Here is an 18,159-nt window from a genome sequence, read left to right as displayed (position 1 = left end):
CCCATAGGAGACAATTGCTTTGATGCGACTGTGCCAGATTTCAGAAATTATCCATAGAAGTTGTTTATGTAGGAGGGAGTTCTTGCAGTCTGACAGCTAAAACCAACTTATTTCTTTCACTACATGCCAGAGGAGGCGATTGTTTTATTGATGAATATGGAAAAAGTGAATAGTCCAGTGCTTTGTTCCATTCCTCTAATTTACGACACCAATAATAATGGATGATGGATGAGATATCCAAACATTAATAAATAATCTTAAAAGGTGTACTAAATCAAAGAGGAAGAGACCAAGGAATAATCTCATATAATGCTTCAAGAAGGGTAAGCTAATTCTAGTGTCATTAATTCTGCTATATGCAACAAATAAACAACACCCCATTTAAAGTAGATATGCTGCCAATAGGATAAGAGCTGCAACCGTATTGCCACCTTTTCTTGCATTTTTGTTAATGTATGAACTGCTTTAAAACAGTATATCCATAAATCAAAAGTTTCCAGAGCTGGATGGTATTCTTGGAAAAAGGTGGCCATGCATTAGTTTAATGTAACTCTTGCAGCAGAGTTCTGTGTCCTTGAAAACTTCTTATATTTAATACCTTAGATGGAAAATAGTAGAACTTTATTGTGCAAATGTCATCAAATTTCAATGAATTTGACCACTTGAGTTAATAATTGAAGCAGTGTTGAAGTGGCAGATACAGTGAGATAGCTCTTGCAACAAGTTGTGCATCCCTCTGTAAGTTCTGTGATGACTTCAGAGATTTTTGTCCTCAGCACTCAGTTATTACCATTCAGCTTATGTCTTGCTATTATTTCCTTTTACTGGACCTGATTTTTTTTAAAGAGAAAGTTAACATGTTCAAAATTATTTGCATAACTCACAGGACACTCCTATATATGTCTACTCAAAAGTAAGTGCCATAGCATATAATAACACAGTTCTAATCATACAGTGATACCTTGGGTTACATACGCTTCAGGTTACAGACTCCACTAACCCAGAAATATTACCTCGGGTTAAGAACTTTGCTTCAGGATGAGAACAGAAATCATGCAGCGGCGGTGTGGCGGCAGCAGGAGGCCCAATTAGCTAAAGTGGTGCTTCAGGTTAAGAACAGTTTCAGGTTAAGAATGGACCTCCAGAATAAATTAAGTACTTAACCTGAGGTACCACTATACTCAGCAATCATTGCTTCCCACCATCACATGCTCATTGTTTGCTTTTGAAAGACTGTTACTCTTGGTAATCATTAGAAACACACCTTTCTTATATTTATGGAACTATGCTGCTTTACAGTATTTTAAAGAATTAGAAAAAACACCTAAGAACCTAAGAAGCTGCCATGGCCCATCCAGCTCAGTAATGTTCACACTGACTGGAAGAGGTTCCTCAGGGTTTTAGGTAGGAAGTATTTCCCAGCCCTTCCTAGAGATGCCAGGGATTGAACTTGCATGCATAGCATGTGCTGCTACCACTGAACTACCCTTCTCCACATTTTATCTAATAGCTTACATGCAATTCCTGCTAATACTAAGATGCCACTTAATTGCACCTATCCTTTAAACTGAAATTTAATGTTTACTATATGAAAGACCGCCTGCCAACCTAGCAGTTCGAAAGCACCTCCGGGTGCAAGTAGATAAATAGGGACCGCTTACCAGCGGGAAGGTAAACGGCGTTTCCGTGTGCGGCTCTGGCTCTGGCTCTGGCCAGAGCAGCGATGTCACGCTGGCCACGTGACCCGGAAGTGTCTCCGGACAGCGCTGGCCCCTGGCCTCTTAAGTGAGATGGGCGCACAACCCCAGAGTCTGTCAAGACTGGCCCGTACGGGCAGGGGTACCTTTACCTTTACCTATATGAAAGACTTAAGAGGATTCTTAGGAGATGCAGCATATATCTTGGATGTCTTTATGAACAGTTCCTACTGCTTAAATTAGAGCAGAAAACAGCAGTTTAGAATGCCATTTAGATCTACTAATGTAGCCCTCAACATGTGACTGTATAATGCATTGGTTTTAATTATGGACAGCCTTAAGAAAACAGTAAATACAGTGGTACCTCGAAAGACGAATGCCTCGAAAGACGAAAAACTCGCAAAACAAAAGAGTTTTTCATTTTTTGAGCTGCTTCGCAAGACGGATTTCCCTATGGGCTTGCTTCGCAAGACGAAAACGTCTTGCAAGTTTGTTTCCTTTGTCTTGCAAGTTTGTTTCCTTTTTCTTAAAACCGTGCATTCACTTCGAGGAGCAACTCATAGCACGCGGTGTGGTAGCCTTTTTTGAGGTTTTTGAAGACTTTGGTGATTTTTGAAGCTTTTCCAAAGTCCGTGCTTCGCAAGACGAAAAAACTCGCGGAACGAATTAATTTAGTCTTGCGAGGCACCACTGTAACTGTAAGACAGATCCCCTGTATCTGTAAGAACTCTATTGTTTAGTATGGCAGCACCAACACTTTGGAACTCCTTACTTTTGGTATCTATTGTGTTTTACTCTTTCTTTATGCTTTCAATTATGGCTGCAATTTTTTAGCAATAATTTTTGTTAACTGCTTTGATTTTTTTGCAGTAAAGCGGTATATAAATTTTATGAAATAAAGAAATAAATAGAAATCTTGTATGTCTAACAGACTAAGCTAATCTTAGTCAACCCCACACAAATAGTTTAATAGTTTGGTCTACAAGGGATGTCCAGTGAGATAGTCTAAATTATAGCAGACCTGGAGCTGTTCAGTTTGCTTCCATAAATATGGACAGGAAAATTACAGGTAATTTGGCATGACCATTCAGCAAAACACATCTCACTTCCAATATTGATTTTCCTTGTTGACATGTGGAAATCTGTTCAATGGATTATGTATAACAAATAGTTTTTTGTATGATTGTCTCTTATTACGGTCCCCTAAATAGTTCAGACTTTATCCACAAATGAAGTCCAGGAACTGTAAGAATAGCCCTAAGCACCTTTGAAATTCTTCAAGTCTTGCTTTTAGGTTGCTATTTACCAGAAACCAGGACCAGGTAACAATTACATTTCAAGGCACTTCCATTAAATAGAGAACTCTTAGAATACAGAGAACTCTTAGAATATCAGTAGTGGGAAATAATTCTACTCACTATAATTAGTATAGTTGGGAACATGTTTGTCCCACTATGTTTTGCAGTACAATGCTTTGGAGCTCCAATTTAGCATACTAAAACAAATCCTGAATGAATTTTGATTTGTAACATTCTACTGCTTGCCCTGGGATGCGGGTGGTGTTGTGGGTTAAATCACAGAGCCTAGGACTTGCCGATCAGAAGGTCGGCTGTTCGGATCCCCGTGACGGGGTAATCTCCTGTTGCTCGGTCCCTGCTCCTGCCAACCTAGCAGTTAGAAAGCACGTCAAAGTGCAAGTAGATAAATAGGTACCGCTCTGGTGGGAAGGTAAACGGCGTTTCTGTGTGCTGCTCTGGTTTGCCAGAAGCGGCTAAGTCATGCTGGCCACATCACCCGGAAGCTGTACGCCTGCTCCCTCGGCCAATAAAGCGAGATGAGCGCCGGAACCCCAGAGTCGGCCATGACTGGACCTAATGGTCAGGGGTCCCTTTACCTTTACCTTACTGGTTGCCCCAGATTGATACTACCATTCAAGGATGTGGATGGTATTTTAATTTTAAATGGCGAGTGCATTCAGATAATAAAAACTTGGTAACCTCTGTATATTTCCAAGGACTATGAGCTTTAAACGTTGAGGAAGGATTTAGAAGTCAGCCAAGCATTTTGTCCTTCTCACATTTTGTCTTCATAACTGAATGACTGCCAGTTTGCACAGATTGTGTGTCAGTTTAAATACAACAAACACACATCAGTCTGCTTGAAATCATTCCACCAAAGACTTCTAAAAACTTTAGGTAGTCGGCAAACAGTAATGGTTGTTTCACATTAAGTTGCTTTGTAGAATTATAAAACAGCTTTTCGTATGCTTTCAAATAAAATGTTGTCATCCACTAATGAATGAGATACCATCTGTAATAATTAAGGTTATTCCACTTGTTTTTCCCTGCAGCAAAACTTCTGAAGGTTTGAAGAAGATAGTAAGAAATCTACGAAGGAGGGCTGTAGCAGTATTGTAAGTACTGCATTTAAAAGAATGTGAATTAAAAATATTATAAAGTGCCTGTCCATATATATTTGATGAAAAATTAGTTGTACAAAGGGAGCGCATGGAATGTAAGGGACAAGATATATAGTAGCAGTTTTGGTAATTTACGAAGATAGCTCCATTCTTATGAAATTTAAAGTGTAGCCTTTGCAGTGTAATCAGGAATTCACCAGTATCACTGAAAAAATATATTTTTATCTAACAAAGATTGATCTACTTTATATACATTTGTTTATTTAAAACTATCAGAATTTAGAAAATCATTATAGTTTTGTAGGGCTGTCATTTGTTTTAGTGACTTATTGTTTAGGTTATTTTGCAGAATTATTTATTTGCTGATTTATTTATGTATTTCATTATTTATTTATTTGATTATTTAGTAAATTATTTATCTGATGAATTATTAATACATCTTCATGACAAGCTTTAAATTATTTATAACTTAATTTTGATTTTATTGCTTTTCGACGCTGCATTGTTACTGACTAGGTTTTTTTTTTTATCCCCTTACTTGCTTCTTGAAAATTAAAGTATTAGCTTTGAGGCAAGTTTATATTCATTGCAAGGCCAATAGATAGATATATTTTCTGCATATGAAGTACTTCTCCTTGTAAGTACACATTTTACATGGCATTTTGTAACTTGTGACTGCGTACTTACTTACCTGTTCACAATCTTGCTTGTGCTGTTCCATAGCTATATAAAGATAAATATTTAACCTTTGGAGTAAAAGTGAACACATTCTTCTTCTCCATAGTTTACACAACTAGTGTACTTTCTTGTACACTTTCTATATGTGTTGGATATAGAGACGCATTCTCTGTTGCAGGAAAGATTCTCTTGATTCAACCCATTATACAGACAATTGTTGCACTGTCATTCAGTAATTTGTTAAAGCTTCATGATTGCTTTCAGAACATGCTGCTAAGAGAATAGGTGAAAGATTTTCTGAGCTCAGTCAAACTTGAGTAGCCTCTTCTTTTTAAATGGAGGTCTTGCTCAGTAAGTTTCACTACAAACACTAACCTGCCCTACAAATGGTTCCAAGTGTCATTCCTAATGTCTTCTAATGTTTACTGTTGAATCACACCTCATGTAGACAGTTCTGGCTCCACCAGTCTCTCCTTCCATCTCTAATATCCCTTAATACTTTTCTTTCTATTTCTAAGATGCTCTGCTTCCTGCATTACACTAATTTCTATGCACGATTTGTCCTCTGCATACAGAGAGGGTAGGATGCAGATGCCCTTTGTTCACATAGTGAGTCCAGGTGGTGTCTACACAGTCTCAGCACCCTGCTTTGCCTCCCTGGGGCATTTTGCATATGGAGCCCCCTCCTGGTACGCCACAGCAATGATAAATGCATAAACACCCAGCAGGCTATTACTAACAGTTGCTAGATTACAGGGCAAGCTTCATGCATTGTTTGCTGCTCCTTCAAGTCTTCAGAAAGTCTACTTGGAGTGAGATCCTAGAAGGAAGAGGGGGCTTCATGAGAAAGCACCATCTTTCTGGGGGGTGGAGCACATAAAAATATCATGTAAATAATGGAAGAAAAGTTCATACAGAAAGAATGCTCAGAAAACTGACATGTTTTTGGGCCCAGGGAAGATCGATGTCTGCTGGTGTTTAAAGTGTCCTGAATTGATTGGACAGTAAAGAGGAGATAAATGGCAGGGAAAAGCCAGTGACAAGCAGGATGGAGATGTGTTCTAAGTAAATCATTCTGCAGATGTTACCTGTGTTTGGGTTACTGGGCAAGGATGCAAAACGGCTCTTACCTTAAATATGAATAAATAGTTTGGTCTTGTGCGCATGTCTCTATAAATCACTGCTGTGACTTCAGCTGCTGTAAATGTTTTACAGTTAACTCTAAACTTTTAATTCACTTTAAAATTCAGTAAGTCTGCTTATTTTAATACAGCCTTCCCAGCCTCTCTTTTTTTGTAGGGGAATGTAGTATCTCCTTCATGCCATGAGTAGTAAAATGATGAGGGCAAAGCTGTAGTTCTGATAAATGTGCTGTGTGCACAACATGGCCTTTATTCTGGGTTTAGTGCTTGAGATGAATTACTATAGAATTTAAAGTTTAACAGGGCATGGGAAAGGATGCATTGTACATTTCAAGTTGGGATGCTGTTGCAGTACAGTAGAAATGGCCTCTGTAGATATGTTTCACTATAGAACTTAAATTATGCATGTGTATATCCAAATTCCTTATTTTGAAATATTGAATGTATGAATTTTTAATTGGTATCTTGCTTTAGTATCTTCATATGCTTGCCTTAAAGGAAGCTGTTTCCTTTGATTTATATACATGGATAAAAAACTTGTATAGAGTGTGTATCAATGGCTTTTCTCTCTCCTGTATTAGATGAACAGCATTAGGCAATGACAAGTTGGGGGCGGTTTCTTTCTTTCTTTTTGATTGCTGAAGTTTTGTAAACCTTGTTCGTAACACCTTTATGAACACCTTGGTTGCTTTTTACATTAGTTTTTCAGTTTTTTGTTTTTGTTTAAAAAAACCACATACTTACAAAGGTCAGATACATCTGAGCATATAACAGTAGAATGCATTGTATTTTGTAGTTTATGCCGAAGTGCATCCCCAGTAATATACATCTTTTTGGAAGTTTTTTATCTATCTTAACCTTTTTATTTGTATTTTTTTTTCACAATATAAAAACGTTATTGAAAAAGGCCTGTAAAGCATTGATATTAAATATTGCACGTATGCTCTGTCACTCACTTGTACTAGTATTAAAAGCTTCCTGAATGACATATTATGATAGTTCCAGGGGTAATATAAGGCAGCTTATGCACTGGCCCTGAGAACAGCTAGTGAGAAGTGAAAGCACAGCCAAAGGTCACATTAAACAAGAGTTCTGTCACACCCCATTCATTTACCCACCAATTTGTGAGAATAGCTGGTTACATCTTGTGCTGTATAATTTTTAGGAAAGATAGTGCTATTTTTACTTACTGTGTTTTAATGGCATGTCAACCTTGGATGCTACAGGTTAAAATAATATTCTACAATATTATTGAAACACATCTTAATTCCAGCCTTGAAAAAAAATGCACTTGCATGTGCCTGTGTATATACAGGGTGATTCATAAGAATAAATTCCATTCACTATAAATGGAAACTGCATACTTCATTATGAATCACCCTGTATACATAGGTTTGCACAACAGGGCTTCTTTAAAAAACAAAAAAAGCAACCTTGCTAATTTCCTCCCCCCGCCCCTTTAAAGACATATTGTAATTAAACTCTCCCAAGTTTAACCAACATTTTGCAATGAAGTACAGGAACTGATATAATCACTTCAGTGCTATTTTGTAATTAAAACAAATACAGTACTCCACTGTTTATATATGTTTCTAAAGTGGATCAAAATGACTTGTGCAGAACCTTTGGACTGTAGGTACTGGGGTGCAGAGAAGTTCAATGGGTTTCATATCATGTAGCAGTTCTTTGAAGAAAAGAACTGAAACCACCTACTGGACAATAGTAGGTCTCTCCATGTAATAATTACATGTGTATTTCCTTTCCTGTAGTTTAAATGTAAACTATAATTTTGCAAACTGCTGTGCTTGACAGTTCAGGGACCTAAATGATACTGTTTGCTAACTGTATTAACTACAGAAAACATCTGCATGCATCTATAGTTTTTAAAAATATTATTTTGCCATGTCTGATTTTCAGTTCCTTGCTTGTCTTGTATTTATATATTTTTAATAGATGAAAATGACAAAATATTATGATGGTGGGCTTTCTGTGTGTCATGGGCTAAGTCATAGGTTAGTCTTAAGACAAAGCAGCCTCATATATCTATAAGTCAGAACTGAAGAGTAAGAGGACTGAAGGACAAACCAGGAGGGAGGACCAAAGAGGGAGCCAGGAGTCAGACTAAAGAATACAAAGCTGAGGAGCACCATATTGTTTTGGCAAAGCTGAATAGGAAGCTTTTTCTTATACTCTTGGGTCAACTGCATCTTATTCCATCTTAGTGGTTGGAGTAAGCACAGGGCCTGAGGGTACCTCAGATTGATTCTGTAACCTGCGGGTTTGTGTCTCAGCATAAAGCACAGCTGTACCCAGATTCATTTCGTGTCACAGCAACTCCTGAGGTTGTGGTAGACTTTCATCTGGTAGTTGCATTGTAAACTACTGCACAGTCCTCAGTTACTATGTGTAAATGCTCTACACATTAGTTGGGGTAAGATGTAAATAAGCCCAAATAAGGCTTAGTATCTAGATCCTGAGGGATCCTTTTAAAACAGCTTGATGGATTTGATTGCCTGCCACCTACCACCCTGAACATTTTCCCCATGCTCTGGATTTTATTGTCTTGTTGCCATCATTTCCTCTGTATAGCATGTGTGTCATCCAGCTTCAGAATCTGAAATTTCATCCTCTATCCAGTGTTTTTATCGTTAATTTTGAACAGCTATATCATAAGTGATGCTCTTTGAAATAGCTTGGTGCTTGAATTTGGGGAAGGAGGTGAAAATTAGATACTTTTGTTTCAAATTAGGGCAGACTCAATTTAGCCTTTGGTGTATTGACCTTCTTTATACTCATGCAAACTATTTGCTAATGAGCTTGAATTAATACATTCACACTTCCACTGTATTATTTCGGTTATCGATCATCACCATGAAAAGTGAAAAGCATTAATGAATGGTTAATGTGGCATAATATTAGGCATGACCTATCTTCAAAAAAGTTTCTAGATATGCTAATTGTTTAATTATGTGTACTTCCTTACTGCAAGGGTAGGGCAAGTAGTATTGTAAGCATGGCAATGTTCCATATACTTTTCTTTCTTAAAAACTTGTAGTGGCAGTCTAAGCTGATGGTTATTACTGATTTTGGAGGTAATAGTGGCTGTTTCCATTTTCTAGTATTACTCAGGCCAGGGCTCTTTGAAGCTGGAAGTGTCAGCAAATGGGCACTTTGAGATATGGTTTCCTCTTCCAGGGCATATGCCCAGTATAACCTCTGCTGACATAAGGCTTTGGTTGTTAGATATTTTTCAGCTAATTGTGTGCCAGAATGAAAACAGGAAAACAAAAAAGTGACAATTAATTGTGTGTGACAATTAGTTGTGTGCATAGCTTTCTGTAACCTGGACCTCTTGAACATAACAATGTCTTGTCAAGTCACTTTTATTGCATTTAGCCATACACCATTTCATTGAAACCCTGACCCAGACAGGATAGTTTAATAAAATGCACAGTAAAACATTAAACTAAGAGACCGCCTGCATAAAACATCCAACTTATTAACAAAAAGTTGTTGTTTGTTGTATGAAAGCTACAAATACTACCAATTGTTATTTTCTTATGAAACCTACAAATACTATCAATTGCAGACAACCTATATATAAAAGGGGCAGATGGAGCCCATCAACCTGGGAAGGTAGTCCATGGAGAAGGAAAACTCTTATCCTGGACCTCCGCTGCTTTGGGGGAAATCTTTGGGAGAAAAAAAGGCTTAGGAGTAAACCCTACACAAATCCAGAGTGGAATCCCTAAGACTGTTGGATGCTGCCTTGTATGCCTCCTTCTGGCATCTCCTGCATCCAAGCTGGTGCCAAATGTACTGCTTTGCTTTCCTGTGGAAGCATCAGCAAGGTCAAGAGGGGTGTCTTGTCATTTAGTCAGCCCAGGACCTCCATACACACTGCCCAGGCTAGCATCCTAGGGAGTTCACTCTGATGCTGCTAAGTCAGCGGTTTGACTTCACCCCTGGAGGCACACTCCATTGTCTATTGAGACAGGCGGATACCAACAACATAATATGTAAGCACAAAGAATACAGCAACAATGTTCTAATTGACAGGAATTTGTACACATAGTCCCCAGCTAAAGGGAGATGCTCATGAAGTTGTACTTCTTTCTGACACAACCGTCCATTGAACATTGGTGAGGCTTGTAAATAAGATAAGCTTGGAAATGCAAGGACTGATTTATTGGATAGTGGCCTTGCATAAGTCACTTGGTCAAACTTTTTGGCTGAAAGGCAGGATATAAATGCTTTATATAAATAATAAATAAATAACCTTTTACATCTCTCCTTTTCATGAGGATTTCCTCTTAACAAACCTTAATTCTTATGAACAGTGCACATAATTTGCAGGCTCTCTTGTCTATGCGTGTCTGCTGTATTTTGAATTCTGTTAAGCTTAATGGTTCAGATCCAGAGGTTCTCTTTTTCTAAGGAAAGGCGTCTTCCTCCAATGGAGCAAAGGGAACTTTTGGATCCAATGCAACAGAAGCTTAAGTAGAATCCAAGAGGAAAGAGAGGGCCAGTGAAGCAAGCAGAAATGAGAAGCAACATAATTGTAATGAAGAATGGGAAAGATTCAGCAAGTAGTAGACCTATTAGGATCTTGGGGAGCACACAGGGATAGCAAGAGAAGGAGGAAGATGGAATTTTATTAGCAGAAACCTTGAAGTAGCAACGATGAAGATTGAACAGGAACCAGGAAATAATGCAGCAAAGGGTGGAGGGAAACCTCAAATGAAGAATAATGTAAACTACAGTTTCAAAAAGCAAGAAAAGCAGGGTAGGAAAAAACGACATTGTAAGGCACTGTCCATGTTATAGACCAACAGTGCCAAAGTAGTGTAATAATGTCATTGCAGAAGGTGTGGGTCTACACAGTTTGAAGCATCAGAGGATGCTAAGGTCTAATGAGTTCCTTGGTCTAGTTCCTTGTGATTCTGTTAATAGTTAGAACTGCATATCTGCAGCCGAAGGTTGGCTAATGTGGAATTTGGCGGCCTCCTGAATCTTCCTCATCTGCTTTGTGGATAAGAAAGTATGCTTGGCACCAGACAGCGTTTCTTCTTGCTATACTGAAATTTGTCTTTATTTTCCTAATGAGCTAGTTGTCTTTGGCAGGGTAGTTGTCCCCAGTTTCCTTTCAAACTAAAATTTCACGTGTATATTAAAATACATAATGCTGGAGGATATGCCAGAGAAACAATATGAATACAGTATTGCTGAATACGTGGGGCATAGGATTTGTAGAATGAAAGTTAAAATAGATGGTTCTGCTCATTTACAAGAAAAGTTACCAGACAGCATTGTTTGTCAATCAACAAGCCTTTGAGCTGACAGTCATTGCAGCAGTGCTGCATTAAGAATTGAAAGGTGCCTTTTGCATGTTAGAATTAAAATGGGTGACACTAATGCAGTACCTACTACTCCTGAGTTAAATTCTATGGAATGTTTTGGGAGTTGGTGGCAAACATTGCACATATTCTTTGGAATGACATAGAGAATGGATGAGGTGTTTGAAAAGGGGTGATAGTGGAAATCCTCCTGTTAATGGCTTGTACCAAACTTAAGATCTGTCCCTTGTTTAAAAAGCGGAAGAAGTAAATAACAGTTAACTGATTGAAAGTCTCAGGAGGAAAATGTTGAGGAAGCATGTCAAGTTAAGAAGAAACAATGAGCATAAGATTTGTCATCTTAAGGACATAGTCCTGGCAGTCTAGGTTGGTTGATGATATGATAGTGTGATAAACTCTTTTGAAAGCAGTAGCAATACAGTGGTAGCTCTACTTGTGGACAATCTGTTTTGGGGTGCCGTTCACACCCCGAAAAGTCCTCAACTAGAGCGCCTCTTCTGTGAATGTGTGCGGCGCGATTGAGCAGATCGCTTCTGCTCATGCGCAAAGTGCGTAAATCGCTTCTGTGCATGCGCGGGTGGCAAACCCGGAAGTGTTTCCGGGTTTGTTGCGTTCATAAGCTGAAAGAGCGGAACACAACACGAGGTATGACTGTACTTGTGCTACATGCTGTGTGTAGTCTTGATTACATGAACAATATTTGCTGCTGAAATCTGAGGTTTTATGCGCATGTGAAAATGTTAAGAAAACGCAGCAGTCTAGATAATGAATTATTGCATTGGTCATGTTTCAGAAAATTCACGTATATTTCCTTATTGGGTTACTCTTGGCCGTACAGTGGTACCTCTGGTTGTGAACGGGATCCGTTCCGGAGCCCTGTTTGCAACATGAGCAGAATGCAGCCCGCGTCTGTGCATGCGTGGGTTGCAATTTGCCGCTTCTGTGCATGCGCGTGATGTCATTTTGCGCGTCTGTGCATGCGCGAGTGGCAAAACCTGGAAGAATCCCTTTCTGGTACTTCTGGGTCGCCGTGGGACGCAGCCTGAAATCGCGCAACCTGAAGCATACGTAACAAGAGGTATGACTGTACTTTGTTTCCAAACTGAATCCAGCCACCCAGTGTAGCATCTCCTGTTAGTTTTTTTCTTTGGCACTGTGTAGAATCTGTGAGTCAGGAAGGTTATCCACCTGTAGTACAAATTATAGGTAGTATGAATTAGTGAGGTTCACACTGTATTAAGGAGATCGGTGAAGGTTGAGAGCAACATTTAATCATGAAGAATTGCTTGCACTTTGTACAATTTGTTTTAGATTTATGTATTTGTTACGTTTCTAAGAGACCTTTTGGGAATTTGCGTATCTACTAAATCTATTATATTTGCAGTATTAATTGTGGTGCCCGACGATAAGAGCTAAGGTCTCTCGTACTTCATATGTCACTACCAATTTTATGATGACTCTAATATTGTGTGAAGCAAATGATAGCAGAAATCCCACCACATCCTGACCATTTCAGAGAAGGACAAGCACATATGATCAAATCATGAGCATCTGTCACATCATTGAAAAATTTAGGGAGTTGAGTCATTCATTGATAATGTGCTTCATTGGCTATGCAAAAAAAATTTGATACCATCTGACATGACCATCTTTAGAGGATACTTGCTGACATGAGGATTCCAAAATATCTTACTGAACTTTCTTGCATGTTTGTTTGGTTTTCTTGCAGGGGAGGTGGGCGCGGGGATGGCATTGACCACAGATTTTGTTGCAAATGGCAGCAAGTAAAAGCAAGTAGTTTCCCACAGGACAGCAAAAAAATGGCATGTCATCAGCAATCCTGATCAATCTTGGCTTATATTGCAGATGTGTAATGTCTTGAAATAATCACTAGAGGTGCTTCTTCAGTTCACATACAGTGGTACTGCGGGTTACAGACGCTTCAGGTTACAGACTCTGCTAACCCAGAAATAGTACCTGGGGTTAACAACTTTGCTTCAGGATGAGAACAAAAATTGTGTGTTGGCGGCAGCGGGAGGCCCCATTAGCTAAAGTGGTACCTCAGGTTAAGATCAGTTTCAGGTTAAGAACGGACCTCCAGAACGAACTAAGTTCTTAACCCAAGGTACCACTATACTGCCTTTAAATCAACATCACAATTGAAATGGTTAGGTTCACTGTCTGTAAAAGTGGTATAAGAATGCTTTAAATGGTGTGGATGATGACCCAAGTTAAAAAGTAGAACCAGCAAAGCAATTTTGCAGAATAGCTTTCTTCCTAAAAGGAGTGCTCTTACCTCAGAGATTTGATGTGAGAACGAAATGTGGCATGGAGCTGTGGACAGTGCCCTGAGCTCCTTTTAGAATAGGCAAGATATAAAATAAATACATAAAAATTCTGAAATTAGTTATAGAAATTCTTAAAACCAGAAGACAGAGCAGAAAATGGGGCACTGCTATTCCGTGAGTGAAATGGAACTAGATAAATCCACCTACTGTATTGGCCTGAATATAAGCTTCATTTTTCCCCCCAAATTCTGACCGTGAAAAGTTAAAGTGTAGCTTAAAGTCGTAACCTTACAAAAGTTGGCTATTACGATATCACTGCTGAAACAGACATACGGTAAAATAGAACGGGTGTGAGTGCCTGCGGAATTTTAGGGGAGCGGCTTATATTCGGGTATTGTCTTTTTTCCCTTTTCCCCCTTTGAATTTTAAAGGTCTGGCTTATATTTGGGTGCAGTTTATATTTGGACCAATACGGTATCACTAATTTGTATTGCCTGTCTTGGGTTATGTTTCTTCTGGGATGTATTGGAATGTTGCAAACTGGCTTTTAAAATATTTAGGCTGCAATCTTAACTTCACTTACCAGGTAGTAAGTCCTATTGAATTCAATAGGATTTACTTGTGAGTAGACCTGGTTAGGATTGCGCTTTTGGTTATTGATTAAAGCCTTCCCGTGGATTCGGTTAACAGGGATACCAGTTGAATACATGAGACCCCATATTCCATAGAAGTTTCCTTCCCATTCCTATTTCACCCTGAGTCACAAAGCATCCCAAAGACACATAGGATTGCCACTTCCAAAATATCTTCAGTCTTAGAATGATGTCCCCACTGTGGAAGGACGCGTGGATCCAGAATGGGTATCCACAGTCACTTTTGGACTCTCTATTAAGACTGTTTTCATGGAAGACAATCTTACTCGGCTACGAGTGATTGCCAGAGAAGAAGACTAGTGATTTCCACATTGTAGGGGTTTGGGGGAATGTATGTAGTGTTATTTTTTTCCTGCTGTATTGATATTAATGAGAAGAAAAGGGGGAGGCATTTTTGTTATGGATAATTTATTTCATTTCAGACTATATTATCATTTGGTGAAAGCCCTATTGATTAGCCTTCATAGCTTTACAGAGCTTTTCTTCTAAGCACTTAAAGTTTGAGTTGTCTCAGTCCCATAGGACTTAAAAGAAAGCTGTTAGTACCATGAAATTCTTCAGAATATTTCCAACAGCTTGAAGCTTCTCATAAGAATGCAAAATATTAGCACATTAATGTTATTAACCCCTTTAGTACATTTAGCAGAAAAAAATAGTTTTATATAATCAAAGTCTGGATTGTGTCTTTATTATCCTTGCCTGCTTTTTCCTCTGTATCTGAAAAATATGTTATCCTATGCTATAAACAGATGCTGCTTTAACAATGCAATACATTATGTACCAAAAATGATTTCTGTTTTAATCATAGATGCTGATTTAATGAGACACACAACCAGCTTACATCAAAAATGGATTTAGGGTGTGATTTAGTCTTCTGTGTGTTTTTCGCTACATAATGGGAATATGGTACCTCATGTTCTAAATTGAATCATGCAATGTGCATAGTACAGTCTTGTCTTCTAAGCTGGGGTTCTGCTTGGTAGAATATTCTGTTTGTTCCTTTTGCTTCAAATACAGAGGTCATTTTTAGAAACCATGGTGCAATTAATCATAAATGTGTTGGAGTTAGTCGGAGGAAAAATGACTGCTCCATGTTGTGCACTTTTAGTCCATTTCACTGCTTTGTCAACTTGGCGGCACCTGCTATATCAGGCTGTATTACAAGAAGGAAGAAGAACTGTGCAGAACCAGGGCTGCTGGTTCTGCTGTGAAACCAGGCTCCTTCCTGCATCAGTTGGCAGCTGGCTGCAGCCATTACGTTACACTGCAGTGGAGGAGGAAAGAGAGGGAATGCAGGACTCTCCACTGACACAGCTAAGAGACCAGCAACTTTTGGTTCCTTCTCTTCTGGAACTTTTTCAGCTGAGCTGATCATTAGAAGAAATTGTACCTGAGTTTGTTTATTTCCTTTTCCATCCCAATCTTTGTCATGTCTTTTTGGATTGTGAGTCAAAGGACAGAGACTATTGATTGTGGTTGAAACCTTTTTTGACTGAAGCACATAAGTTATTTAAATGAATATGTACATTAAAAGCTGATGCCGTTTGATGGAGGGTATCTGTTTGCATGCATATAAAATGAGGTTTTCTAGTCTTAATACTGGCTTTATGCTCATGGATTGGAGGTGAGGTTGCTAATCAGCTTGCACCTGAGATATAACAACAGCTTAGTCATTTACAAATAGTTTCCCTATCCCTACTGCCCTTCCATTTCAGTTCCTCAACTTTTTTTTTATTCTACAGATTCTCTGACAGTCTTTGTTATTTACTACCCAGATATTCTGACTGCTTTCCTAACAATGAATTTGTTTCAAATGACGTTTTTACATTTAGATGCAGCTGGATAATACTATACTTGGGAATGGTTTGTGGGGGGGGAGTGTCTTCATATTGTGTTTTTTAATTCCACTGAACCCAGCAGAGTTAAATGTAGTTTGGAAGCACAGGGAAGAATTAATGATTGGAAGATACAGAGTTGGTAAATTATTTATTCTGGCCCCGAGGAAGCTGAAAAGCTGAGTGAAAGACTAATAAATCATTTGTGGTAGTGCTGGTTGTCACTTCCAATTATTTTAGACGGTTTTGTGATAAACTGCAGCACCTGCTAGATATCCCTACACCATCCCTTGATGCTGGCAGTGCAGCTTGTTCAGTCGATTATCAAAGGCAAGTTTATCTAAACTTTCTACAGGTTAAAGGAAGAATTGCTGTTCGTCCTCTCTGCCTTTTTGAAGATGTCTTTTTAGAGCATGTGTGGTATATGGACGAGGCACTATACAATTCAGGAAGCTGCTAGATGTTAATAGTTTTCTGTAGTTCCACTCGGGAGTGGGCTAATTCAGGAGCATCTATTTAAGACCACATATTTTCTTGATAACTGCAATCTAGGTTGCTTGCACTAAACCATTATGAATTAAACACAGAGATTATGTAGAAGTCAGGGAAGCAGCCATTTTACACAAGCCCTTAGAACCCTTATACCTAAAGCAGGCAATAGTTTTGTCCAGATACAGTTCTACTCAGAAGTGGATACTGTATGAAGGTGGAATATCTTTGACAATCCCTCTAATAAACAAACTGCAGTATACAACCTTTAATTTTGTTGTTGTTTAGTCGTGTCTGACTCTTCGTGACCCCATGGACCAGAGCACGCCAGGCCCTCCTGTCTTCCACTGCCTCCCGCAGTTTGGTCAAACTCATGTTGGTAGCTTCAAGAACACTGTCCAACCATAACCTTTCATTTAGTTCTCTTTAATTGTGTGTATGTTTATTGTATTTGGAGTGAATGGTTTTGCCATTAGCTAATCAATTAAGTTTATTTTTGCACCATAGATAAAAAGAACCTTGGAGTTTCGTCCTTGTGAAATACAGAGGAGACAAGTCCTGTTAATAAGAATTCAATTCAACCCTGTATAGATTACGTATTGTCAAATTGTGAGTTTGCTTAAGAAAAGATGCTGCTGCTAGTCACTTAATTGTGTAATGACTGCAAATGTTTGCCACATGACACACTTCATTTTTTGCCTCATGCAAAGCATAGTTTCCTACAAGTCAGTAGATGGTTGCAGATCTGTCTTCTACCCCAAATGTGTACTGTGCTGGTGATGCTGTTCTTCTGAACTTCCTTCATATCACTAACTGCCCTTCAGCCAACCTTGGAAATAGATGAAATGAGAGATATGATACTTGCCCCCACTTGACTAGCTCTGTGGGGGGGAGGGAATGTTTGGGTGCCATCTGATAATGTTGCATATAAAGCTGCTTTCCCCCTCCCATACTTTTTGTATGATATCTTGAGCATGGCAGCTTCTCCAGATACTGTGAAAATCAACATGTCATAATTTGTGTCACACAGAGTATTGTTTTGTAGGACCAGTCTTTGAAACACAAAAAACAAAAACAGTCCTGGGAGTTGAATCTAAGTGTTATCCTTGTTTAGAGTGGAGTTACCTGGTTCTGAATCACGAGAACCATCGCTTTACTCCCCAGCCACAGCTTCTGTCTTGGCTGTAATACATACAGTTCCTCCTTCAGGTCTGCCCTCCCAAGTGACATATAGGGAAGCAAAACAGGCACATGCTGTGGAGCAGGTTTGGAGGCCTGTGGTGCCTCACAAGAAGAAAGAAAAATGCTTGTTATTTTGATTATAGATGTGATTCACTTTGTTTATATCCAGTCATCACTCTAGACTATTTATTTTTTAATAGAAGCATTTCTATACTGCCATATCATAAAATATCAGGGCGGTATACAACAATAAAAGAGAACACCATTAAAAAGAGAAAACAAATAATCATTAAAGTGACTGGCTAATTAAACAGCTGCAAAGGCCTATCAGCATAGAAAGGGCATCAATAGATGTCTGAAAGTCAAAAGCAAGGACGCCTGCTGAATCTCGACTGGAAGATTGTTCCACTAAGTGCCCA

At 38.8% G+C, this 18,159-nt stretch overlaps 1 protein-coding gene across 10 annotated transcripts in view; it reads left to right on the top strand.

Annotated features, from left to right (window-relative positions):
* TBC1D5 (TBC1 domain family member 5) overlaps positions 1-18,159 on the top strand; it is a 252,557-nt gene that overhangs the window by 9,042 nt on the left and 225,356 nt on the right. For 9 of the 10 annotated variants that reach the window (XM_079947228.1, XM_079947229.1, XM_079947230.1 and 6 more), the window contains exon 2: positions 4,048-4,110. The exons of the other annotated variant lie outside the window; for it this stretch is intronic. The gene's annotated coding sequence lies outside the window, so the exon portion shown is untranslated. The remainder of the gene's footprint in view (positions 1-4,047; positions 4,111-18,159) is intronic. 10 annotated transcript variants of the gene reach the window in all.

This window comes from Podarcis cretensis, assembly GCF_951804945.1.
Source record: "Podarcis cretensis genome assembly, chromosome: 12".
In the NCBI taxonomy this organism is placed as follows: domain Eukaryota; kingdom Metazoa; phylum Chordata; class Lepidosauria; order Squamata; family Lacertidae; genus Podarcis; species Podarcis cretensis.
This window is presented reverse-complemented; position numbering and strand designations above follow the sequence as displayed.